The 27,584-nt window shown below is 36.1% G+C and overlaps 1 protein-coding gene and 1 long non-coding RNA gene across 12 annotated transcripts in view; one reads left to right on the top strand and one right to left on the bottom strand.

The window, feature by feature from the left end:
• The window catches only part of ANK2 (ankyrin 2), a 683,028-nt gene that overhangs the window by 359,827 nt on the left and 295,617 nt on the right, over nt 1–27,584 (bottom strand). The window lies entirely within an intron of this gene.
• The window catches only part of LOC129035804 (uncharacterized), a 32,626-nt gene continuing 21,523 nt past the window's right edge, over nt 16,482–27,584 (top strand). The window contains exons 1-4 of one of the 2 annotated variants that reach the window (XR_008502335.1): nt 16,482–16,568; nt 18,902–19,012; nt 21,210–21,267; nt 24,601–24,653. This is a non-coding gene — a long non-coding RNA (uncharacterized LOC129035804). The remainder of the gene's footprint in view (nt 16,569–18,901; nt 19,013–21,209; nt 21,268–24,600; nt 24,654–27,584) is intronic. The other variant, XR_008502336.1, reaches the window with a different exon arrangement.

The raw sequence follows: 27,584 nt of genomic DNA, 5'->3' as shown, positions 1-27,584 counted from the left end.
GAAAGTTATCTCCTTATAAAGACAGTGTCGGGGCTCAGAACATGACACCCCAAAATAAGGCTCCTTGGCATATATATATATATATGTGTGTGTGTGTATATATATACATAATATATACATACACATACACATACATACATACATACTTATATATATGGAAAATTCTTACTTAAAGCCATATTGTCTTGAAACAAGAGTGGAAAGTGAGAGACTACACTAGATCCATCACTGGAATAAGTGGTCAGTCATTTTGGCAAACTTGGTCTCAGCTTGATCATTAGAGACCCATGAAGCTGTTAAAAACAACTCACACTAACGACCTAGCTGAATAATGGGAATATGCAAGGGAGAAGAAATGTTATGCTCCAAGAGTACAGGGCACTCTGAATTCTCTGTGTATAAAAGCTTCTTTTCATTGGAATTCAAGAGAGAGAAAAAAAACCCTTCCTTCTCTGTGCTTTTGAAGGGTTTACATCACTGCTTCTCACATTCCAGTAATTTAGCAGAAACAGCTGTTCTGCTGTCCCAGGCAAGAAGCCATGAACTGCATTCCAAAGAATGTGCTCCATGCTGTTATTATTTATTAATTAATGCTATAGCTCCTGCCTCATAACAAATGAATATCTGTGAAAAAGTCTAAAAAGAAAGAAAAATCATTTATTTTCTCTGTTTCCTGACCACAAAGCAATACCCTGATTTTATATCCTTATCTTCTAAATGAACTGCTACACTATTCTATTTTTCATACATTCATTAAGCTCTTTTCTTGTTTTGGTAGTTTTTTTTTTTGAGACAGAGTCTCACTCTGTCACCCAGGCTGGAATGCAGTGGCGTGATCTTGGCTTCCTACAACCTTCACCTCTTGGGTTCATGTGATTCTCCTGCCTCAGCCTCCCGAGTAGCTGGAATTACAGGTGCATGCCACCATGCCCGGCTATTTTGTATTTTTAGTAGAGATGGGGTTTCACCATGTTTGCCAGGCTGGTCTCGAACTCCTGACCTCAAGAGATCCACCCACCTCGGTCTCTCAAAGTGCTGGGATTACAGGCGTGAGCCAGCGCAGCCGGCCATTTTGGTAGATTTTGATCAGAAAAAACAAATTATCATTAAGACTGCCTCAGGATGGGCACCATAGCTCACGCCTATTAACCCAACACTTGAGGAGGCAAAGTGGGGAGATAGCTTGAGCCCAGGAGTTGGAGATCAGCCTGCACAACACAGCGAGACACTGTCTCTACAAAAAACAAAAATAAAAAATAAATTAGCTGGGGGCAGTAGCATTTGCCTGTACTCCCAGCTACTAGAAAGGCTGAGATGGAAAAATGGCTTGAGACCAGGAGTTCAAGCCTGCAGTGAGCTGTGATTGCACCACTACATACTCCGGCCTTGGGTAACAGAGAAAGACCCCATACCAAAAAAAGAAATGAACAAACAACAACAAACTGCTTCATAAGTAAAAGTATAGAATCTTCTTTGACTCTCAAAAACATTTACATTAAAAAATAGTGAAAATTAGAAATATTTTGCGTATAGCTTTTTAAAATGATAAGCATTTAACAAAATTTCTGCACAGCTGCTGTCAATCATGAAAAGCCTAACCAGTTACCTAGGACTTCCAAATCATAGCAAGACCTATGTATCTTTCACATAATAAACAATAACCAATCTTTGAAGTTTGCCCCTTATCTATACAGTTGCACTATGTTTGTTAGATAATAGGTAATCCCTTCCTAGCCTAGGTTTAAAAAAAAAAACAACAATGTAAACATATTCAGATTATTTAGAAATACATACACTATTCTTCTGGATCTTTATAAAAAATAATTTGACTTCTTCAGATTTTAAATGAGTGATCTAATTCATCCAGCAAACAGAAAAATGAGAGCTTTTTCCCTAAAACATAATAAAGTTTCAAAACCAGATTCTGGGAAGTACTGAAATTTTGTTGATTACCATTATAATTTTCTCATGTACAGATGGTATTTTTAATGGCTCAAAATGATTGTTAACCTGTGTTCATAAATCAGTTACCTCTTAATTTTTAAAAGATTGAATCCATTCTTTCAAAAATATGTAAAAACTAATACAAACCAAGAAAAATCGTTGTATTTACTTATTAGTCAAAAACAAATACAATTTTTTCTGGAATATTTTATGTGTGTTTTATTATACCTGATTTATTTCTGTCCATATGATCAAAGGCTATCCAAAAGCAAATAACAACATTTAACTGAAAGTATCTTGCTTAGAAGAACTGACTTGTATATGCCTAGGGCAAACTTTAAGTACAAAAAAAGTTATGCTCACAATTCTATTTACAAGTGTGGTCAGAAAACACGCTCTGTGTTTCCATTTCATCTTATGTGTAGTGATAGAGAATCGGTAAGAACTTTTAATTAAATATTATTGAGAAACATAAAATATGTTAATGGGATATTTTAAAATGTTAAAAACCACTGGCAGTAGATTATTAACTAGGCTTTTTATACATATAACCTGAACATACCTGTATCTTTACATGTAAGTATGTACATACCCCTTTGATTGCGACCTTAAATAAAAGCATTAAAATCTTATCATAAATGCTCAAAAAAGGAAGTTGCATAGTTGTTCTCAAATGGTTAATTTGGGGAGGGATCCAATATTTGAGGAGGTTCAGCTTCACCTTAGAATTATGTGTCAAATTAGATAAAAAGCATATTAGATAACCACAGAGGATTATAGAATTAACACAAGAAATTGATATTGTTGCAAGAATCAGCAACCTTTCAGAAGCAGTAAGGCAAGTCTGTTTATTCATATCTCAAGGAATTAAAAGTGAAAGAATGACACTACCTGCAAATTAGCCCTTCAAGAAGATCTGAAGGATGTTGTTACATCCCTTGGCTGAAGCATGATCAACAACAACCTAGAGAAACACCGCCCATGCTCAGGTTCCTGTGCCTCTGCAGGATGATAGGAGGAGAAACCATGCGGGTGCTAGAATTGGTATATTCTTTAGAGTTTTACTTTTGGTTGATCCTGGCTATATCCTGAAAAGTCATCTCACATACCATATTTTGCAAAAGTGCAAATGGATGCTAACCTTAAGTCTAAACTCTAGATTTCTGAACTAGCAAGCTGTCAAATAGTAAAGAAAATTTAATTTATCTTCCATTTACATAGGCTTTTCTCCTAAGAGAGTATGACCAACTCCTATGACATTGATTCTTTACGCAATGGTTCCTTTGAGATTTTGCTACCAAAGTAAAATCATGCATTTTATTTGTAAGCTGGTGTTTTGATTGATGGTCAAAGACTAATATCTCTCAAAATATGGCCCTTACTCCATGATAGAATTAATTTCAAATTTTCTCCAAGTCACAACCACTAGCTTTGTAAAATGACTTCCTGTCAAGTTGCCCGGGTTTTATACCATTAATTTCAGCCAGTTGCCTCAGGCTACAGAACAGTGGTTTATCAGTTTAAACACACAGACATCAAGACTGACTGACAACTAAAGCTCTTTAAAAATCTAATGCACTAAACATTTCATCTTGTTATTTTTCAAGGGAAGTATAATCAAAAATTGGGATGAATTCCCATTGCTTTCACACATATTACTTTGAACTTTCTTTTTTGTATCTCATTAAGTCCACAAAAGGAGTTCTTCAGCAGTCTTTTGCTCTTACACCCACCACATCCAATTATTCAGAAAATGAATGTTTTCAATATCAGAGGATCAAGTATGATGGGTTATTTGACACTAAAATAAAGGTAAGGAGAAAAAGCTTTTCAGAGTAATTGGTATGAATCCCATTGCATCACATACCATTGGGCTCAGAGTGCCTACTTAATAGAAACTTCCATAAGAATGGTATGCTGCAGCTGAAGTTCTACCTTCACTCGCCAAGTTTTTCTAATCCATTTTCAAGTGCACTTAAAACAATTGGCACATCAAAAATCTATACAAAATTCTATGTGTGAATGATAGATACAAATCCAAGGTTTGGATGGAACCCAAATAATATGGGTTTCCAAAAGATTTGTAGTTGCAGCATACTTCACAAAGGGAGAGTCAGTTGACTAAATTACAGAGTCTGCAGAAATTGTATGATAGTTCTAATTTCTGCAATGTTGGTTTAGCTTTTCCTATTTATGACAGGCCAAAGTAGAGGCTTCAGTCTTGCAGAACTTCTTCAAACAAAAAATATCAAAGACATGCATGGAGCACTCTGGGCTTCATCTTTTTTTTTTAATTAAAACAAAATTCTGTAGAGTTTATATCATCAACCATAATGTTCACAAAATAGATAAGTGGCCGAGTCAGAGTTTCTACACACACAAGACATTTCTTGAAAGTGAAACATGTTCTTGGGAAAATTAAGCTATATAATGGACGGAATATAAAATAATTTTCATATGTAACTCAATAAAACACAAAGATAAACAAACCCTTACAGCGAAAATACAGCAACATACATAAGAGGTCAAAGATTAGCTACAAAGCTTCTTGAAATACCTTTAAATTAAATTAAGAACCGTCTATTCACTGTAGGTGTTCATAACATTTTTACATGTGGTATACTACATTTCTAAGTGTATATTGCATAAAAATGAAGTGAAGGGGATAGTAGATGACAGTGGTAATTCACCTTCACCTGCTGGAGAAGGGATTCAGGCCAGGGTATGGAGAAGTGGCCCCTCAAGCCCTCCAAGTTGATGGGAGGTAGGGCAGTCAAGGATAACCCATGCTCCTCAGCCCCAGGCTCAGAGGGCAGGGGATAACGGCAGCAGCAAAGTGGCTTCTTCACATCTTCTTGTCCTCAGTAGCTCTTTAGAGCCTTTCCAGTAGAATGTGTCTCTACAAACCAGAATCAAGCTTCCTTTCTGCACCCCTGCCTTGGATTCATTTCCCTATTGTCTATTTTCATTCCTTTGTGTCTTGAAGGTAGCTCTTTAAAAAAGGACAAAACTTATGTTGGGGGAGATGGGTTAACACTCTTGTCACAAGAGGTGAAGGGAGGTATTACACAATCAGCTAATGTCTTCATCAGCGTTTTAGCCCTATGCAAGGCTACAGTTGCAGTTCAGTGAAGAAAGTGAGACCTAGAGAAGAGCATCCCTGGAGCAGAGAAGAGATGGCAGGAGGGCTCAGAGTGGAAAGGATAGTTGCCAAAAATATGTGATGATTTTGCATTATACCAAAACTGTCTTGCGTCAATATTTGGCACATAGGCACAAACTGCCAAGCAGAAAATTGCCGGGTGAAGAACCTATAAGAGTTTGTGCCTCCAGGGTACTGAAAGTGTCCACAAATGACTCTATGGGCCACATATTAGACGAGGTATATACCTCTCTAAGGCCTTTTCAGTCTCTGCCTATTTTCCCCCAATGACAGGAAACTTGCCCTCTGCTAGGAAATTTGAAAAAACAGGTCAGGTGCAGTGGCTCATGTCTGTAATCCCAACACTTTGGGAGGCCGAAGTGGGAGCATGGCTTGAACCCAGGAATTTGAGGTTGCAGTAAGCTATGAACAAGCCACTGCACTCCAGCCTGAGCAACAGAGTAAGACCCTATCTCAAGAAAAAAAAATTTTTTGAAAAAAAAAAGCCATATGAGAATTTTCTCTGATGAGTCTCTCAAATGGTTTTACATCTTTCTTTCTGAAAAAGTTTGTGTATGTTTTGCCAATATTGTCTTTTAATGACCACATTATTATCTCCTTCATTAATCATTTTCTGATCTCCCCAAATGTGCTATTTGTTATTCATCAAACCTTGAGCAAAGCCTCTTAAATTTATGCTGAATTGTCTTCAACCCTCCAGAAAATAAATGAGCAAAAATTCATGTAAGTAGAAAACATGATGAGACAAAATATACCACAATTGAGAATTCAAAATCTATAAGGTTTTTATACTACTTTTAAATTACCTTGTGAAATGGCACCATATGTAACAATAATCATTAGACCACGAAGTTTGCATGGAAAATGGAACATGCTTCAATGTCATCCTACAACCCATATATTTTTCGTTATTCATTAAGTTGAATTAAGGGCAGTAAGCAAAAAGGAAAACTAATACTAATATTTTGAATGGCCTCATGAACATATTAAATCATAACACTTAGTTCAACAATTGAAGATTCAGCAGGCAGGGCACAGAGAGTTGCAAGGTAGATGTTCTTAAAGTTTGGACATATGGTCAGGAAAGCAAGACCCTTCGAAATGTCAACTAATCACACTATTTAAAAATTGTCATATTATTTATTTAGGGTGCTAAGTCTATTCTCATCCTTAATCACAACTATGAAGATTAGGTATTATTATATCTTCTCACAGGTAGGAGAAAATGAAGACTTACGAAAGGTTACGGATTTGCCCAAAGTTGGACACTATTATGTGCCAGGGTTATTTCTAACAATATCTTTAAACCTGCTCTGTAAACAATAGATAAAAAGCTATATAATCCACATCTATACAGACAATGTCTCCCAAATCCAATATGATGAGATTACTGGCTCCTATATATTAAGAACACTGTATGACTGATACAGTACTAAATGCTTTATGTATACTTTCTCACTATCTTTACAGTAACTTGGAGAAAGATGGAGTTTGAGAAAGATAGTGCACCCCTAGATACGCTGACCAAAAAAAAAAAGATTCTGGGCCAGCAAAGCTGTGGATGAAATCATAGGCCGTGAATACATCCGACTTACCCTAAACAAACCAACCAGTATCCTTCAGAATAAAGCACAGTGGTTTTAAGAGCTGGCTCCGTAGGTAGATCTGGGTTTGAATTTTGGCTCTGAGACTTAATAGACATGGTAGTCATGCAACCTTGGGCGAGTTTTTCAACCTCACTCTGCCTCAGTGTCCTAACCTGTAGAATGGGAATAATAGACTCCTCCTAGGGTTATCACAAGTCATAGAACCTTCATACCGTTATCATAAAGCTTAAGTGAGTTAATAGTGAAACTCTTAACTCAGTGCCTAGTCCATACTTAATTATCAAAACATGTTGGCTTTTTTATCTTTTAGACTATGAACAGCTTGGTCTTTATTGATTACCCAGCCATCCTAGGGAATCTTCAAAGATTTTCTGTTTTATTTTTCATTTCCATTTTATTTTTCATTTCATTTTGGGGTCTCCATAAAATAACATGCAACAGACAGGGAATGCTACTTATAGTCCATGCCTGATGCAAACCCATATCCAGCCAACCTAAAACCAACTCTCTGGGCTCTAGTGCTCAACCTGTTAAAAATATGTAGTGATTTTAATTCCTTAAATTGAATAAAATTCCACATACAAGATTGGAATGAAACAGTTGCACAACCTTTTTTCCCTCACTCAAAAGTTTAGGGCCTAAAACCAGAAAAAAAAAAATGCTGATTTTAAGTTCCACTAAGATGGTGATTTATGAAATCCTTAAACTAAATATTTTAAATACTTTTGGAATAGGACAAAGCAGATATTTAGTAAACATAGAGGCTTTTGACTTTAAGACTAACTCCTGACCATTTCAACGTTTTGAGTGTATGTTTGAGGGGGAAAAAAATGTTCAAAACCACAATAGACCAAACATAAAGACAGTTTTAAAACACTTTAAAAATATAATGTAAAGTTACCTTTAAGAAAAGCCACTGCCAAAGAAACACATATATGTTTTATGTCTCTTTATTTAGCAACTATAGATATATGTAATGTTTGCAACAAGATGTTAAAAGTAGTTAACTCTGGGAGATTTTTAACTATCTGTTTTGTGCTTTCTAAACTGCCTACATTTTAGATAAGTATGAAGTACTACTATAATTAGAAAAATAGAGCTATTTTCATTTTGGGAAAGACATAAATACCAATAATATATAAACCAAAAATAATAATATAATTTTTGGAGTCCTCAAGTTTCTGCCCTGTGACAGAAATATGAAATGATACTTTTCCTTTTAAAATTATCAATGTATGATAACCTTGTGAACCCTTGGAAGAGTTAGATGGAAATGATCTTTGACTAGGTAGGGACTACGGAATTAAAACACCTGGAAAAACAGGCTGCTAAATTATCACCCTGGTTCTGTAGATTACATAGTACTCTGAACTAATCATAAACTAGAGCACAGTCCATTGGGGCTATCAATTCCTTTCCAAAGTATGGGATTCCTGCCTTATGCTAGCTAGGATCACTTTAAAATACCACTGAGATAAACAATGTCTTTCACTTATGAATTCCAACTGATTGCAGGGAAACTTTAAAGTCCTAGCAACACTGTTGCTATAGCAATGCAACCTGATTAGATATTCTTAGCAACCAGCCACAACTCACGCCCACAGAGCCCCTTCACTTATTCTAAGAAGAATAATGTTGACATTCCAATTTCTAAAATATACAGATCTCAGTGATAGGCATCTATGGATGAGAGGCCTGTGAGATCCAATGGAATAGCATGCTCATGAACAACGCACCAAGGTCTTGAATATGTGATATGTGTATTCAATAAACACATATAAAAGTAGGTTCTGTATGGCTAGAAATTAAAGAAGGATTTCATTTGACTCTTGGAATACAGGTAAATAATGGCAGAATCCTTGAATTTTATATTGTTATAGCTAAAGTTTTACACACTTCTCAAATTGCATATTTTTTCTGCTAAATTAACAGATATAGTAATAAAATTATACGTTTGCCACAAACAGCAATGATTTGTCATTTTGACTCTAAAGCTTTGATAAAAACTGGTATCTCACTTGAAACACCGCAGGCACTAGCCATAGGAAGGGTATGGTTAATTAAGAGGGTATACAGCAGACATGTGGCCTTGATATCACAAATGCTTAAACCAGAGTTGATATGAGAAACTGGTGGAGTTTCTTCTCTGAAAGGAAAGATCTATCGCATTCTCAACAGGATAAGCTGTGAAGACTAGATTCTGGAGTTATTCCCAGGCAGATTTTAATCAGGAAGGTCAGATGCATGACCAAATCAATGAGGGCACAGAAAAGACAATTACAGCTCAGAAATCTGTCAACATGGCCCATGGTTCTGTAATTAAATAAAGGACCCTTTTCTATAAGTCCAGGTCCTGAATCATTCTGTTTTGATAGGGAATAAAAACCAATTACCTTCTCCTCCTTCCCCTGAATGGCTGCATTTTCATGGTAAATAATCCAATCTCTATATACATGCAGTTTCTGTTATAAATGGAGGATCAAGTGGAAAGGCATTAAAGTGAAAAACAACCAGGACCAAAGAACATGTTGTTGTTGTTGTTGCTTTTAAACATGATGAAATTTGAGCCTCAGACATGGTATTATGAGAATAATAACCCTCAACTCAGCTACAGAATTAGGAAACCCTTCTGAGAGGACTCTTATTTTTTAAATATAAAATAAAATTTCTACATAAGAAATATGCATAAAATTGTTTGCACAACCCTTACATAACAATTGAATGTGAAGGGTGGCAGACTATCCCACCCCAAAATACGGCACTTTGGCATAAAGAATTATTTTGAGCTAAAGGCACTAAAAAAAATAGCAAGTGCAAGAAGCATCCTCTGACCACCCCATTTTTGTTCCTAAAAGCAGGAGATAAAATATCCATATGTAAGATGTCCTGTCTATACCAGAAGGAAAATTACATCCTTGTCACCAGAGACAGGGAGTCAAGACCCAGAAAAATCTTGACAAACCAACCTTGTTAAACTATCCCTTATCTTCTAGTTACTTTTTCATGATTAATGACTCTAGGCCAAGCTCTTTTGTCTTGTCACATTTTTACAATCCACTACTCTCTGTCCAATTCTGTATATAAGCATTCAACTCTAACTGCTTCTTTGGGTCTTCATCTCCTTAGGAGAGCTCCCATGTCACATAAAAGTCACATTAAGTAAATTTGTATGCTTTTCTCCTGTTAATCTGCCTTAAGTCAGTTTAATTCTCAGGCCCAAAGAACTCTAAGAGGGCAGAGATAAAATTTCACCTCCCCTACAAATATATCCTAAGAAAATGATCACTAATGTCCACAAATATATGGCTAGAAAAACGTTTATCCCAGCTTAAACATTTTATCTCACCTCAATAACCTAAATGGAAACAGTATAGATGTATAAAAATGTGACATTAGCTAAATTGATTATGCTGTTTTGTATTATGAAATACAGCTCCACCATCCCCTTACTATGATCTTGAAATCCAAAATATGCAGAAAATCAAAAGTTTATATATAACTTATTTAGCAGCAAAACTTTTTCTGACCAGGACTCATTTGACACCAAAACCTAATCTGAAGTGAGGCTAGTCATAGTCATTTTCTCACACAGTGTGATTATTCTTGTTTCACTAGAGGTATATTAATGTGTTTATGACAGATTGCTGCCCCACTGCCCCAGACACTGCTGAAAATGTTACCTAATGTATGTATTTAACCATATTATGTTTCAAAGGTTCAAAAAATTCTAAGCTATCTATTACCACAAGAGTTTTATATGAAGAATTGTGACATTTATATCTAGTGGGAAAGAAGACAGGTTAAAAACTGTGAACACCTGGCATTTTCTACCTAAAATACTCTGTTTGGGTATGGATTTATAAATCTCCTGAATTGGTTCCCATCTACCACGTCTAAAGAGGACTCCTCTTTAGGCTCTCCATCACACCAGGCTGTTCATTTCCTTCCTAGCACTTATCACAACCATTGATGGTCTCATTTGTTTCTTTATTTGCATATCTAATGACTGTTTTCCCCAATTAGGATGTAAGTTCTCAGAGAGCAGGGACCTTAACTGTCTTGTTCACTTCAGTGTTCTCAGCATCTAGTGCAATGTCAGGTACATAGTCTACGCTCAGTATATATTTGTTGAATAAATAAATGGACGAATAAGTAAATAAATGAGGTTTTTAAAACATACATACATTAAAATATTTTTAATCCAGTATTACATTTTGATAGGACTAGAGGTAACTCTTTTTTCATTTGGGCTTATCTCTATGTTTGAAATGTTCTATGAGGGAAATGTATTGGTTTTGTAGTAGAGAGAACAATTTTTAAGTGGATAGTGATTAAATTGACATTACAGGAAACACTCCTCTCAGCGTACTTATATTTACAAAATTATACAATCTTACCGATATCAACAATTTCTTCAAATAAGAATCACACAATACAGTTCCCTCAAAAAGAGAAACCAGGCAAAATAAAAGCAAAAAGTAAAAGCCCCAGAAGTGGTTTCACATTTTCTTCAATTTTTTCACCGTTTGCCATGTGAGGATTATTCTCTTATTTGCTAACTTCTGCCTAATTCCCAAACCAAAGTGCTGGCATATTATACCACAAGCACGTGTGTGTGAGTGTGTGTGTGTGTGTGTGTGCGTGCACTCTCAACAATGGGGCCTTAGGAAACATAGAATCTAAAACCTTTGGGTTCATTAATGAAGATACAGTGAGAATTAAAAGCACATCCCTACTCCACAAAGAAAAAACATTTTTAAAATATACAGTTAAGTATTTCCAAACTTGATTTACCACAGCACTGAGTTACTCTGCATTACTTTACAGAAGACACATACAGTCAAATGTAAAGAAATCCAAATCCTTTCCCAAGCCACTTATCATCAGGAGTGGTCCAACACTGAGCCAGAGAATATGCCCTGTGGGTCCTCTGACCCAACTGAAGTCTCTAGAATCATGGGATGTTCACAATCAGGAAATAGAGGATAAACATGTTTTTAAAAGGCAGGTTAGTTACATTTATGAAAAATCTTCTCAATATATTTTTCTCCGATCTCCAGACATATTTCAGGGCTCTAAATTTCCTGGTGTTTGCAGATTTTTTGCATACTCTATTTTGTACTTAATGTTTTTTTCAGATTAACAATTGGACCCATTGCCATAAATTTAAAAGTATTTCAACTAAAAAGGTATGGAGAATGAGAAAATATATAGAGAACACATAAAATTTTAAAACTGTGAATATATATTTAAAACAGTTTTTGAAACTTTAAGGCACTCTGTAGTTTTCAGAATATATTTGAACTAAAGAATAGCAAGGATTTGCCATCATTTTGAAGAATCTACTTAATACCACATCCATCTCACTTAGTTCTTGCTCTGATTTCAATAACATCCTGAAACAAGCACCTCAAAAAACAAAAACCTAAACAGAACAGTGTTCTCCTTTGTCTGCATGTTTATAATTTAAAACCTTTGATTCAAGAGTGGTGGAAGAACCAGTTCCCAACAGCCTTCCACGTATACTTCTGTGGATAGGTGTGTTGTACTGTAACTTAAAACATGCTGTTTAGGACAAATTGAATTATTTCTCTGAGGCCCCATGAGTGAAGCAGCTGATCAGCAGCTGCAAGATTTTTTGCTTTATCTCCCTGCTTTTCTTTGTTAGCTGTGGTCACTGAGCCCTTTTCCCCAATGAACAGGCTGAGTCTGTGGGACCGCTGGACTGGACTGCTCCTATCCACCACCTAGACATGGAATACAGAATCACAGCCTCATCTGCCTACCATCAGCAAGGACTGTGCTTACTTTCAGTAATGGAGTGTCTGGGCTATTAAATAATAAAATATCCCACTAATGATACAAAATGGAAAATGACCATTTTCCCCTGTGTCCTCCAAATAGTATTTGGATACATTTATGTATTACCTTCCTGCAGAAGAATCATCTCACTTTTTAATTCACATATGACACCACATACCAAAGGCTTATTTTAGGAACTCCAGCTTTGCACCAAACATAAGTTAAACTGAAATTCTTGTATCATTTATCATATGTTAATTTCATGTAAGTAAATTTCAAAATTTGAGCCTATTGGCTTATAATCAGAGGTCACAAATATTCTTCCAAATAGGAGAATTAAATTGCCTGTGGAAAACCTCCAGTGCGAACTAAAACTAAAATAACATTTCTATTGGCATATCAGAATTCTAGGGCTACACTTGCAAAAGCAAACAGATGGTAATCATGTGAGGCTTTTCTCTAACTACAAATGCAAGACTTATGTACAATAAACTCCACTCAACTGCCTTTAAAAGTTAATAAAGTGTAGCACACAAAGCTTTATATTATGTTTACAGTCCTATGCAGTTGGGAAATCCTGAAATTATAACCCTAGTTTATTTCCATTAAAAATGTAATTCAAAAGGAAAGACTCATTCAGTAAAAAAAAAAAAAAAAAAAAAGAAAAGCTTAATAAGTTAATGGTGTAGGTACCACTTTTTCCAGGTAAAACTACTGTAAAATGTAAGAATTAACACACTACAGGATGATGGCTCCAAGGAGAAAAGTGTATGCTGTTGCTGCAAGATTTCAGAGGAGAGGAACTGGAATGCTTGAGTTAGCTAGTTTGGAGTTACATAGTATTCAGAAACAGAACTCTGCTATTTCTGTATATTGCATCTTTTTGCTGCCATATCTCTACCACAATACAATATTGTTTCATATTGAGTTTGCAGTCCACTCCAATACTAGTTTTTTTTAAGACTAGTCAAGTGCAAGTAGTGAGAAGGCTAATAAGTGTTTTAATTTTAGTTATGCCTGTGCTTGTATAACATGGCTTATTTATTCACTTTTATTTGCTTCTGTTTTTAAGTCTTAATTGTAGTTTAAGGTACAAATTTCCTTACCATCAATAAATTCTGTATGTATATTCACTGTTTAGCAATCGAAGTCTTAAATTTAATGTGATGTGGTTGTAGGTCATATTTTCTGATATCAAAGTCTTTCAAGAGCCCTTTCTCTTCTGTAAGTAATAGTTTTCTTCTGACATGGGGAGAATAAAACACTTTCTATGAAGCACATGAGAAAAAAAACATACTCTGATGCCCTTAGAACATCATATTTGGGTATCCTGTAATGGAACTGCTGATTATATACAGTTTCTGAGTGTAGTTGTCAGGCAAGGATAAATCTTCGGGTGCTCTGTGACCAGAACCACACTTAGCCACCTGCTTCTCCAGGATAGCACAGCGTGTGGCCATATGTGTGAAAACGCCATTCTGAAAAGCTGAAAGCTTACGCTTTTCCCCAGAGGACAAGATGAAGGTCAAAATATTTATACTAACCGCTGCACAAAATACTCAAATCGGGCAGCTTCATGTATTACATATTTTATCCATTTTTATTATAAGTTAAAATAAGTAAATAACATTTGAGCAAAGTGTGTACCCAAAAAGAAATGACTGATTTTTTAAAAAATATATCGCTGTTTTGGAAAAGCAATGGATGGCATATCGATGATTTAAGACCATTTACTTTCTCAGGCTAAATAAAATGTTAGCTTTTTGGTTCCAAAATAGACGATAAGAAGAGTAACCATTTTCCTTGTTCTAATTTTTCTGCTAATTGTTAACAACTTTTAAAGTATAAAATTTTGAGAGAAATGTGTCAGTCAGGTTCATAATGGATTCATGACAAAGTCCTACACGTTTGAAACCAAATGTAAGGAGATACATTGCCCCACCACGAGGCAGGATAAGGAAAAGGGAAAAGATAACACTAAACCAAAAGATGCTGAAATGAAGATGTTTTTAAGCAAAAGTTTATTTAATTTTTAATTTAAAATTGTATTGATATTTCTGAGTACATTAACCCAGTTACAAATAAATCTGTGAATTAAATAATATGTAAAATTGCTGGATCAAAGAATATGTATATTTGTAACTTCAATAGATATTGCCAAATTGCCCTGTAGAAATCCTGTGCCCATTTATACTCTTATCAACAGTCTATGAGAAAAGACTGTTTCTCCACATTTTCTAACAAAAATTATTACCGAGACTTCTTATGTTTGCTAATCTGAAGGATAAATAATGAGAGCTCAATGTATTTAAACTTGTTCTGCTCTTGTGAGTGAAGTTGTACCTCCTTTCACATGTTGAAGAGGCACTTATATTTCCTTTTCCACTATCTTCTCATCTCTTTTACTTATTTTTATTGGCTCATCAGTCTTTGCCTTATCGAAAATGGGAGCTTTTCCCTCCTTTTATTGATATATAATAATTTATGTATTTATGAGGTAGATGTGTTTGTAACATATGTTGAATGTGTAATGACCAAGTCAGGTTGTTTGGGCTATCCATCTTCTCAACTGTTTATAATTTTTATGTGTTGTATGATTTCAAGCCCTTTCTTCTAGTTACTTTGAAATATACAGAATATTGTTGTGAAGAATAGTCTCCCTATGTGTTAGTCCATTCTGTGTTGCAATAAAGGCATACCTAAGAATGGTAATTTATAAAGGAAAAAAGGTTTATTTAGCTCACAGTTGTTCCGCAGGCTGTACGCGAGGCATGGTGCTGGCATCTGCTTCTGGTGAGGGCCTCAGGAAGCTTACAATCATAGTGGAAAGTGAAGGGGAGCCAGCACATCATGTAGTAAAAGAGGGAGCAAGAGGGAAGAGGAGGAGGTGCCAGGCACTTTTAAACAACCAGATCTTGCATGAACTCATAAAGTGAGAACTCACTCATTACTGTGAAGGCAGCACCAAGACACTCATGAGAGATCCACCACCACGACCCAAATGCCTCCCACTAGGCCCACCTCCAACACTGCAGATCACATTTCAATATGTGATTTGGAGGGGACATACATTCAAATCATATTACCCTAGTCTGCTATCAAACATTGAAATGTATTTCTTCTATCTAACTGTATGTTTGTACCCATAACCAATCTCTCTTCATCCTCTCTCCTTGCTACCCACCCCTCACAGTCTCTGGTATCTATTATTCTATTCTCTATGTCCATGAGAGTGACTGTTTTAGCTCCTACGTATGAGTGAGGACATGTGGTATTTGTCTTTTTGTGCCTGACTTATTTCACTTAACCTAATGACCTCCAGTTCTGTCCATGCTGCAGCAAATAGCAAATACTCTTTTTATGGCTGAGTAGTAGTCTATTGATTATATTTATCACATTTTCTTTATCCATTCTTTCCTTGATGGGCACTTAGGTTGATTCCAAATCTTTGCTATTGTGAATAGTGCTGTGATAAATATGCAGTGTGGGTACCCCTTTGATATACTGATTTTTTTTTCCTTTGGATACATACCCAATGGTGGAATTTCTGGGTCATAGAGTAGTTCTATTTTTAGGTTTTTGAGGAATGCAAGCTTTTTATAAATTAGGTAAATTAGCCCTGTCTAGGACACAAGTTGCAAATATTTCTCCCTGATTTCTTGATTATTTATTAAATTTATTTATGTTGATCTTTGCATGATGCAGAAATTCTTGATTCATATGTAGTTGAATTCATCAGTCTTCTTTCTTATGGCTTATTGTTTTCATGTCTTAGTTAAAAAGCATTTACTCACTTCGAGGTTATAAAAAGATTCTCTTACGGCTTATTAAAGTACAGTCATGTGCCGCATGATGACATTTCAGTCAATGATGGGCCGTATATATGGCAGCGGTCTTAAACGTTATAATGGAGCTGAAAAATTCCTATCACCTTGTGATGTCACAGCTGTCCATTATGTCACAGCACAGAACATTACTCCTGTGTTTGTGGTGATGCTGATGTAGACAAACCTGCACTGCCAGTTGTATGAGACGACAGCATATACAATTAGGTACAGTACATAAAACTTGATAATAAACTACTATGTAACTGGTTTATGTATTTACTATACCATACTTTTTATTCTTATTTTAGAGTATTCCCCATCACTTATAGAAAAAGAAGTTAACTGTAAAATAGCTTCAGACAGGTCTGTCAGGAGGTATTCTAGAAGAAGGCGTTGTTATCATAGGAGATGACAGCTCTATGTGTGTTACTGCCCCTGAAGACCTTCCAGTGGAACAAGATGTGGAGGTGGAAGGCAGCTATGTTGATGATCCTAATCTTATGTAGGGTGAGGCTACTGTGGGTGTTTGTGTCTTTGTTTAAGAAAAAAAATTGAAAACAAAAAAAAAATTTAAATAGAAAATAGTTTATAGAATTAGGATACAAAGAAAACAAAATTTCTTTATATCCTAATTGTATAATTGTACAACGAATCTGTATTTTAAGCTAAACGTTATTATAAAAGAGTCTAAAAGTTTAAAAAAACAAAAAGTTTATAAAGTCAAAAAGTTACAGTAAGCTAAGGTTAACTTATTACCAAAGAAAGAAAAGCTTTTCAATATAAATGTAGTGTAGCCTAAGTGCACAGTGTTTGTGAAGTCAACATTAGTGTACAATAATGTTCTAGGCCTCCACATTCACTCACCACTCACTCACTGACTCACCCACAGTGACTTCCAGTCCTGCAAACTCCATTCATGGTTAGTGCCCTATACCGATGTATCATTGTTTCTTTTATATTGCATTTTTACTGCACCTTTTCCATGTTTAGATACATAAATACTGATCATTGTGTTATGATTGCTACAGTATTCAATACAGCAACATGCTGTACAAGTTTGTGGCCTAGGTGAAACAGGCTATACCATATATAGCCTAGGCATGTTGTAGGCAATATACCATCTAGGTTTGTGTAAGTACATTCTAAGGATGCATTTGTCAGAACATATCCCTGTCGTTAAGCAACACATGACTGCGTTTCTTTTACGCTTTCATTTCTCACATTTAAGTATTCAGTTCACTACCATTTACCGTGGTGTAACACAAGATCACTTTTTCAAACTGGACCACAGACCCTATACCAATTATTGGTCTCTATAGACTTGGGATGTCACCTTAATCTTATAGTCAATCTTCATATGTATCCAGTTTATTTCTTGACTTTCTCTTCTGTTCCATTGATTTGTCTTTTTTCATATTCCATACTATATTCTACATTTTATAGTATTTAATAATATTCGGCCAGACCAGTTCCCTCATACATTACTCTCCTTTGCCAGTATTTTTTCAATAAATTTTTTATTCATTATTTTTTTTCGTTTGAGTGTTGTCTAGTTCAAAAAAAAGAAATCTATAATATCTCAGGGAGGTCATGTTAAATATATAGATTAACTTAGGAAAAACTTATGTGATATTGAATATACCTAAGCAAAAACATGTCATGCCTATCTATTTATTCATATCTTCTTTTGAGACCTTGCAATTATATAAAAAATTGTTTCACAAAAGCTCGCACATTGCTTGTTTCGTTTATACTCATGGATCTTACCTTTTCTATGGCTGTTGCAATTGGGGTTATAAAGAATTACAAGATTTCCATACTCAAAGAGATCAAACTTTTACAATAAAACACACAGGTCTCTAAAACCACTAAAATATGTGTTACCTGCCGTTAATAATGTCTGCAAAAGCAGGCTGCAGGAGTGAACCCATGGCAGATGGCTGCATAAGAGAATGTCACCTGAAGGATGAATAAGTGTCTCCCAAAAGACAAAGTGGGCAAAGGCGTATCAGATGGGCAGGAGTCTGTACAGAGCCACAGGGGCCTGAGAGAAAGAGGTGATTTGGTGAACTACAAATAGTTTCCCAGAGGAAATATGTCATAATCTTAGAGGAAGTGGGAGGAGATGAGACTGAAAAGATGGACAAGGACCCACTCACAAGAGAGCTTTATGTCCTGTCAAGGTGTTTGGACTTTATCTCCATAGGTATTGAAGTGTTATTAACAGAGAAAGTCTAAAATGCCCCAGAAAGGGCTAGCCTGGAAATTAGAAAAAAAGAAGCCTATTTCAATTTTCAAGGTAGGAAATGACAAAGGTCTGTAGTACAGGTGGAGATCAAGAAATGGATGAGCAATGCTTAGGAGGTGGAATTTTTAAGACATTAGATAATCGAATGTGGAAATAAAAGGGAGAATTTGGGCTTTCTGGCTGGAGCATGTGCCTAGTCAGGACTGGAGAAATAACTACATGGAAATGCACATCTGGAGGCTGTTGAGATTTGCTGTCATAATCAAAATGCTCATTTTGTGATGGTTTATCTCATCACCATTCACCCCAGGATGTGAGCAAGAGGAGAGAAGCCTGAGGACAGAAGCTTAGAGAAACTCAAACTCCTAACTGTCATATAGAAGAGAATCCTTTTTAGACTGACTGAGGAACGACCAGAACTGTAAGTGGAATTTACTCGGTGAGCTCCCAGAATCCAAAGCAGGGTCAAATTCATAAAGAATGAGGGGTCACTAGAATCAAGGGCCAAATAATATTTGGATAATTTTCACTTAATTAGAAATATGGAGACACTGAAATGCTTTGAATTTTTTTGTCGGGGAAGGGAAGTCAAAGTTAAATACTTAATAATCTGACACACTCCCAAGATATTCAAGAATATGTCAACCATTTGACTATAGTCTTTCCTTTGGTGGTTTTGCTTATTTACTTTTTTATGATAAAGTTATTTTTATTAATTGTCAAGCATAAAGTTTCACCTTTTTTTTTTTTTTTTTTTTTGAGACAGAGTTTTGCTCTTGTCACCCAGGCTGGAGTGCAGTGATGGGAACTCGGCTCACTGCAACCTCCAGCTCCCAGGTTCAAGCGATTCTCCTGCCTCAGCCTCCTGAGTAGCTGGGATTACAGGCACCCGCCAACACGCCCGGCTAATTTTTGTCTTTTTAGTAGAGCCAGGGTTTTGCCAATTGGCCAAGCTGGTCTCGAATTCCTGACAGGTGATCCAACCGCCTCAGCCTCCCAAAGTGCTGGGATTACAGGCGTGAACCACCGCACCCAACCTCACATTATTTTTTAAGGAAAAAGAGAAAGGAAGTGACAAAATCCAATGGAAAGAAAAAAACTGTTCAACATGCATCTGATATCTACTATCTCAGACATGAGCTCAAACTTTTGTGGGAATTATTCCTGTAGTTCAACAACAGGAAAATAGACAAAGAAGTAGTCATTATCTGGTGATAATCTTCTTCCCAGTGATGATGGTTTGGGTACGAGGATGATGATAATAAAATCAACAATTCTAATGTCATTGTTCAGTCATGAAGACTATAACAAGGATCCACATGAAGGAAATGACAGTTTTGAGTTACTTTGCTGGTGGGTGATGTGATTCACCTCTACTCTTTCACCAAAAACTGTGCACAAATCTAGTTTTCCTTGTTTACTCAACACTGAACTCTATCTACCATGTTCAACTTTTCTAAACTTCTCATAATTTTTTTCATATCATTCTATGTCCCTGGAAAACTTGCAACTCACTTACCGATTATCTTCCTCCATAAACACATTGGCCAGTGTAGTAAAAAGGGAGAAACACTGGACAGTGAAGTAGGAATCCCAGGTTTTACTGGTGAAGGGGATCAGGATAGGATATGCCACCCCAAAATATGACACTTTGGGATAAGAATTATTTTGAGCTGATGGCAGTTGGAAAGCAATAGATGCAGGAAGAGTTCTCTGCCCACCCTTGCCCACTTAAAAGCAGGACATAAACTTCCCTTTGTGAAGGTAGCATAAATTTCCCTTTGTGAATGAAGGTGTCCGTCTCTCTGTACCAGGAAGAGGAGAGCAATTCTTATCACCAGAGACAGACAGCTGGCACCAAGATGAGTCTGCATAAACAGACCTTACTGAAATAACCCTTATCTTCCATTAGTTTCACTCATATATTTCACAGTCACTTTCCCATAGTTTATCATCCCTCAGAGCCAACCCCCCTTTTCTTTGTTAAAATGGTATATAAGCCCTGCAGTCTAACCATTTCTGTGGGGATTCACTTCTTTTCTTTGAGTCCTTTTATGTGAACTCCCATGCACATAAAATAAAACTTGTATTCCTTTTCTTGTGTTAATCTGTCTTTCATGAGTTACATGTGTAGGCCCCTAGCCACTGAACCTAAGAGCATAGAGGAAAAGTTTTTTTCCTCTCTGTCACTCTTAATTGCCACAACTTTACTACGTGTTATTGAACAAATCCCTTTAACTCTCTGATGTTCAATCATCTCTAAGACATTCTGTATATCACCTCCTCAAATTAACTTTCTAATGATGCTTGCCAAGAAAAGTAAGACGATTCCAGGAGGTTCAAATAAAATTAAAATCCTTAGCCAAAACCTTTCCTCTATGACTGGAATTCTGAAAATGGAGAATATGGGCCTCTTTGGGTTTTTTTTGTTTGTTTTTTTTTAAGGCGGAGGAGGAAAAGGACTGGTGGGGTGGGTTAGTGGATTAGTATATTGCTGCAAATCACCACGGGTTTTGTATTCCAAAGTTTTAGTGAACCAAGACAGCTTATAAAAGCACAAAATATTTCAAAAGTCTATCTACACTTCAGGAATTTTGTCCCCTCCCTTTCTCCGTCAGGTGAGAGGCAGAATGGCAGGCTTAGTTTCCTGGTGCCCCATGGCTGTGGGAATCATCAGTAAGTGATTTCATCTCTCTGATCTTCATTTCCTTAATGTAAAAAGAGCTCATGCTGGGCTTTTCTACTCTGCAGAATGACTGTGAGACTCAAATAAGATAATATATCCAAGGTTACTTGGCAAACTGTAAGGTGATACACAAAAATAAAGCATTATATTATAGTCACTCTTTTGAAACTGCATTCCTTACCATTATTTTAGTTTTTTAAATTTTGGTAAAATATTCTCAGTCATGAAGAAATTATCTATTAGCATCTATCTGTATTGCAGAGGGAAACTGGAGAGAAATAATGACAAGAAATCTTTTATTTTAATATTTAAAAGGGCACAAAGTGCACATGTATAGCATTCTGTATAATGTATGTGTTGCAATATTTAATATATTTAAATACATTATCCATTTACAAGTATGGAGACAGGGCTATTCTTGCTAATTTATACTTATTTTTCCCATCTCTCCCATTTTGATTTGCAGTGAAAACATATACAAAAGGAAGTATATACAGAAAGACTTCTCCAAATTAATTTAGAAAAGTGTTCATTTTCTGCAAGATGCAATTGGATATTTTTAAATTTTGAAAAAGGGTGCTGTGATCAAACATGTTTAGGCAATGCTGTGTACTATATGCTTATTTTAGAGACTCAAAATTCACAATGACATATGGAAGGTTCTCAGAAATCCCACAGCAGATGAATCTGCTTAACTTTATTTAACACACTTTCCCAAATTTATTTAACCATGACACTCTAATTTTTTTAACCAACCACCTCTTAATATCTCATGAACCTCTAGAGTTCTGCATAATGCAATTTGGGAAACCTAATCAATGAGTATGTTTCAAATATGCAGCAGTTATTATAAAGTAAGACATCCAGCACCAACTCTAACTAGGCTCACTGGGCACTTTTCTTCTCATTCACTAATATTACTACTTAAAGTCACCCTGGAAACCCCTGGCAAATGCATTATGATGGATGCTACTATGTGACTGAGGTTGAATGAAAAGGCAGTGGACACTTCTGGCAAATAGTACTAAGTATTAATAGTTGTTAAAGACCATCACTCATTTTGGGCACCAAATCTCTTTTGAATTGTACCCTAAGGGCCCAGTGGGTGAGGGGAAAATTGCACCTACAAAAGGCAGACATAATTGACTTCTGCTTGAAAGAGTCCATTTGCCCTTGGCAAAACAGGCAAATGTACCTTGAAAATGGCAATTATTTATTGCCACTGGGTTATCTAAGATTTCTGAAAAACTTACAGTGTGTTGGACACTGTCTTAACATCACTCTTAACTAATGGACTTTTTATAATTCTAGTAGCTTTTGATAATAAAATGTGAGGAATTAAGACCATCTCATTTAGGACCACATGCTCAAAAGATGGCCTTTAAGGGTTACAATTTTCCACGTGCTTATGTAATTGGACAAAACAGTCAGCAAATGACACCAAAGTTTTGAGAAACTGACTCTACAATTGGGAAAAAAAAGCCCAAAATTCTATAATGTGTGGTATGTTTATGTGTGTGTATATATATATGTGTGTGTGTATATATATATATAAGTCATTTGTATATATGTGTATATATGTGTGTGTATATATCTATATATGTTTAAGTCATTTGTATATATGTGTATATATGTGTGTGTATATATACACATATATATACATACCATGTTGTATACCACATACAATTTTTACTTGTCAACTAAAAAAAAATTAACTAATTAAATGAATGATAATATGACCAAAATATTTGTGCACACATATACTGGAAGAAAAGAACAAATGCTACAGTCTCCAAAACAGGGAAGTTCTATGGAGTCTTTTTTAGGTGTTTGACTAGAAATGAGCTGTGAGGAGTAAAATACACAAAAGGGATTTGGTGGAGGCATCACTTCTGCATCTGAAAAGCTTCAAGGTGTAGTGAGGGTTGATATTGTTAGATATTTGTTAAGCAAATTGCATATCAGTGGTTTTTTGGGGGACAGAGGAGGAAGGGCAGATGGGAATATAAATAAGAGGGATCACAGATTTGGTCAGTCAGAAATTTCACAAATTCAAGAGATCTATTACACATGGTGACTCTAGTTAATAACAACTTATTGTGTACTTGAAAATTGCTAAAGAGAATAGGTTTTAAGTGTTGTCACCACACACAAAAATGATAAGTACGTGAAGCAATACATGTATTAGTTAGCTTGATTTAGCAATTCCACAGTGCATACATATTTCACAATATCAGGTTGTGTACCATAAACATATACAATGTTTATTTGTCAATTTAAAAAATAGAGTGACATTAAAAGTCTAAAAAAAATCCACAGAGCAGGGACATATGTGCAGTTTGAAAAATACAGGAAAATAAACTTTATCATAATCTTAACTGGTGGAGATATACTAGACAGAGAGTGAAAAAGCATTAGGAGAGAAGTCTGTAATTTATGTCAATTAAACTCATGGACATAGGGAGAAGGATGGTTACCAGAGGCTGGGAAAGGTAGTGGGGGGCTGGGGATCGGGGAGGTAGAGATAGTTAATGCGTACAAAAATTAGAAATAATGAATAAGAAATAATGAATAAGACCTATTATTTGGTGGCACAACAGGGTAACAATAGTCAACAATAACTTAATTGTACATTTTAAAATAAAGACTGTAATTGGATTGTTTGTAACTCAAAGGACAAATGCTTAAAGGGATGGATACCTCATTCTTCATGATGTGATTATTTCACATTGCATGCCTGTATCAAAACATCACATGTACCCCATAAATATACTACGTACCCACAAAATTTAAAAATTAAATATCAAAAACGAATCAATAAATAAGTTATGCGAATTAAGATGAATGAAATATAATGACGCAAGAAAAGTGAATGGTACAATAAAATGTTCCTATTGCATTCTATAAGCACAGTATATGTTTTATGTGCAAAACGAGTAAATATTTTTTCCTTTTAAAATATAGTTTTATTAGAGTATAATTAATGCATAAAAATTTGCATATATTTAAAGCATACAATTTGATCACCATCACCAGCACATCATCATCACATCAGCCATCACCACAGTTAAGATAATGAACATATATTCATCACTCCCAAGTTTCCTCATGCTCGTTTGCAAAGTGGCCCTCCCTGCTCCCATCCCTATTCCCAGGCACTTAATGATTTGCTTTCTGCCACCATGAATTAGTTTGCATTTTCTAAAATTTTTCATACAACACAGATTCATTTTATGTCTGGCTTCTTCACCTAGATTATTATTTTGAGATCCATCTATGTTATTGCATGTATTAATAGTTTATCCTTTTTATCTATTCACCAGTTGATAGACATTTGGGTTGTTTTCGGTTTGGAGCTATTACAAATAAAGTTGCTGTAAGTATCTGCCTAGAAGTCTTTGTATGGGTTTATGCTTTTATTTCTCTATGTTGGAAGAGTTAGGCATGGTATGCACATGTTTAACTTTTTAAGAAAACGCTAAATTGTTCTCCAAAGTGCTTATACCATTTACATTCCCACCAGCAGTTTATGAGAGTTCCAAAGAATTTGGAATACTCACCAACATTCCATAAAAGCAAATTATACATCAAAATCCTGATGTCTGCTAGAAAGAATAAAACTGGACCCCTACTTATCACCATACACAAAATGAAATTGAGATAGATTAAGGACTTAAATGTAAGATCTAAAACTATAAAAATCCCAGAAGAAAACCTAGGAAATGCTCTTTTGGAAATTGTTCTTGGCAAATTTATAACGAAGTCCCCAAAAGCAACTGCAACAAAAACAAAAATTGAAGAGTGGGATCTAATTAAACTAAAGAGCTTCTGCACATCTATCAACAGAGTAAACAGACAACCTACAGAATGGGAGAAAATATTCACAAACCATGCATCTGACAGAGGTCTAATATCCAGAATCTATAAGAAACTTAGTTCAACACACAAAAAACAAATAACCCTATTAAAAAGAGAGCAAAGGACATGAATACACTTCTCAAAAGGAGACATACAAGCAACCAACAAACGTATGTAAAAAGCTCAACATCGCTAATCAGAGAAATGCAAAAACCACAATGACATACCATCTCACACCAGTCAGAATGGCTATGATTAAAAATTCAAAAAATATCAGATGTTGGCAAGACTACAGAGAAATGGGAATGCTCATACACTGTTAGTGGGAATGTAAATTAGTGCAGCCACTGTGGAAAGCAGTTTGGAGATATCACAAAGAATGAAAAATAGAATTACCATTTGACCTAGCGATCCCATTACTGAATATATACCCAAAGGAAATCAAATCACTCTAACCAAAAGACACATGCACTCGTATGTATGTTCATCACTGCACTATTCACAAATAGCAAAGACATGGAATCAACCTAGGTGCCCATCAGTGATGGATTGGATAAAGAAAATGTGGTAAATATACACTGTGGAATACTATGCAGCCATAAAAAAGGAACGAAGTCATGTCCTTTGCCACAGCATGGCTGCAGCTAGAGGCCATTAGCCTGAGCGAATTAACTCAGAAACAGAAAAGCAAATACCACATGTTCTCACTTATAAGTGGGAGCTAAACACTAGGTACACATGGACATAAAGATGGGAAAAGACACTGAGGACTACTGCAGGGGAGGAAAGAATGGGAGAAAGGGTTAAAAAATTGCTTATTGGGTACTATGCTCTGTACCTGGGTGACAGGATCATTCATGCCCCAAACCTCAGCATCACGCAATATACCCATGTAACAAGATTGCACATGTACCCCCTGAATCTAAAATAGAAGTTGAAATTTTTTAAAAATCCAAAAGCCTGATGTCTATACCACAGTGAATTTTTTAAACTACTGGAGATTGTCTCATAAAAACTTACATTCTGAGTACTTTAACTTCATTAGTACAGGAAACTTCCACAATACTTTTTAGCTTATTCTCCTATGAATTCTTGACCTAGCTGAGATAGAAATGTTCGAATTTCATAAAAGATCACATTACTTTTCTTTTTGCTATTAGTTGCTATGAATCTGCCAATGAAGGAATTGTGTCCATCCATTTATTGCAATACATGCCAAAAACAGACGTGTTCTTTCTTCAAGGGTTACAGAATCTGTAAAAATGTTGTTGTCTCCCAGATAATATCAAAACAATGACAAGAAAATCAGTTGACTGTTGGCACCATATATATAATTTTTCTTTGACAATTAAAAATATAAACAAATAAATCCCATATAAAAGAAAAAGTCGGGATTAATATCTGCTTTTATTAATGTAGTAGTGCTCCATTCAGATCCAAACATCAGGATCCAAACCAGCTTGCTAGCAATAAGTGAGATGTTCCAGACTGTCAAATGAAAATATGTTTGTGTGGATGGATACTCTAAAGAATGCAGTTGCCGGTGGGTCATGGTGACTCACACCTGTAATTCCAGCGCTTTGGGAGGCCAAGGAGTGTGGATCACTTGAGGCCAGGAGTTCGAGACCAGCCTGGCCAAGATGGGAAAACCTTGTCTCTACTAAAAATACAAAAATTAGCTGGGCATGGTGGTGCGCGCCTGTAATCCCGGCTACTCGGGAGGCTGAGGCAGGAGAATTGCTTGAACCCAGGAGATGGAGGTTGCAGTGAGCCAAGATCGTGCCTCTGCACTCCAGCCTGGGTGATAGAGTGAGTCCCTGTGTCAAAAAAAAAAAAAAAAAAAATTGCAGTTCCCAATAGAATGTAAGCTTCATGCACCTGAAGCCTTCATCTTATTTCTCTTAATGCTCCTAGCACTCACAATAATCTACGACATACAGAAGGTATACATTGGCCGGGCACAGTGGCTCATGCCTGTAATCCCAGCACCTTGGGAGGCCGAGGCAGGTGGATCATGAGGTCAGGAGTTCAAGACCAGCCTGGCCGTAATGGTGAAACCCTGTCTCTACTAAAAAAAAAAAAAAAATTAGCCGGGCATGGTGGCAGGCACCTGTAATCCCAGCTACTCAGAAGGCTGAGGCAGAGAATTGCTTGGGCCTGGGAGGCGGAGGTTGCAGTGAGCCAAGATTGCACCACTGCACTCCAGCCTGGGTGACAGAGCGAGACTCTGTCTAAAAAAAAAAAAAAGAAGGTATACACTAAACATATATTTTTTTGAGACAGGGTCTTGCTCTGTCACCCAGCCTGGAGTGCAGTCACAAACATGGCTCACCGTAGCCTCAACTTCTCAGCCTCAAGCATTCGTCCCACCTCGACCTCCTGAGTACCTGGGACTACAGGGGCACACCACCATGCCCAGCAATTTTTTTTGTTTTTTGTAGAGACAATG

Source organism: Pongo pygmaeus, chromosome 3, assembly GCF_028885625.2.
Source record: "Pongo pygmaeus isolate AG05252 chromosome 3, NHGRI_mPonPyg2-v2.0_pri, whole genome shotgun sequence".
Lineage (NCBI taxonomy): Eukaryota > Metazoa > Chordata > Mammalia > Primates > Hominidae > Pongo > Pongo pygmaeus.
The sequence above is the reverse complement of the archived record's forward strand: the minus strand, read 5'-3'. Positions and strand labels throughout refer to the sequence as shown.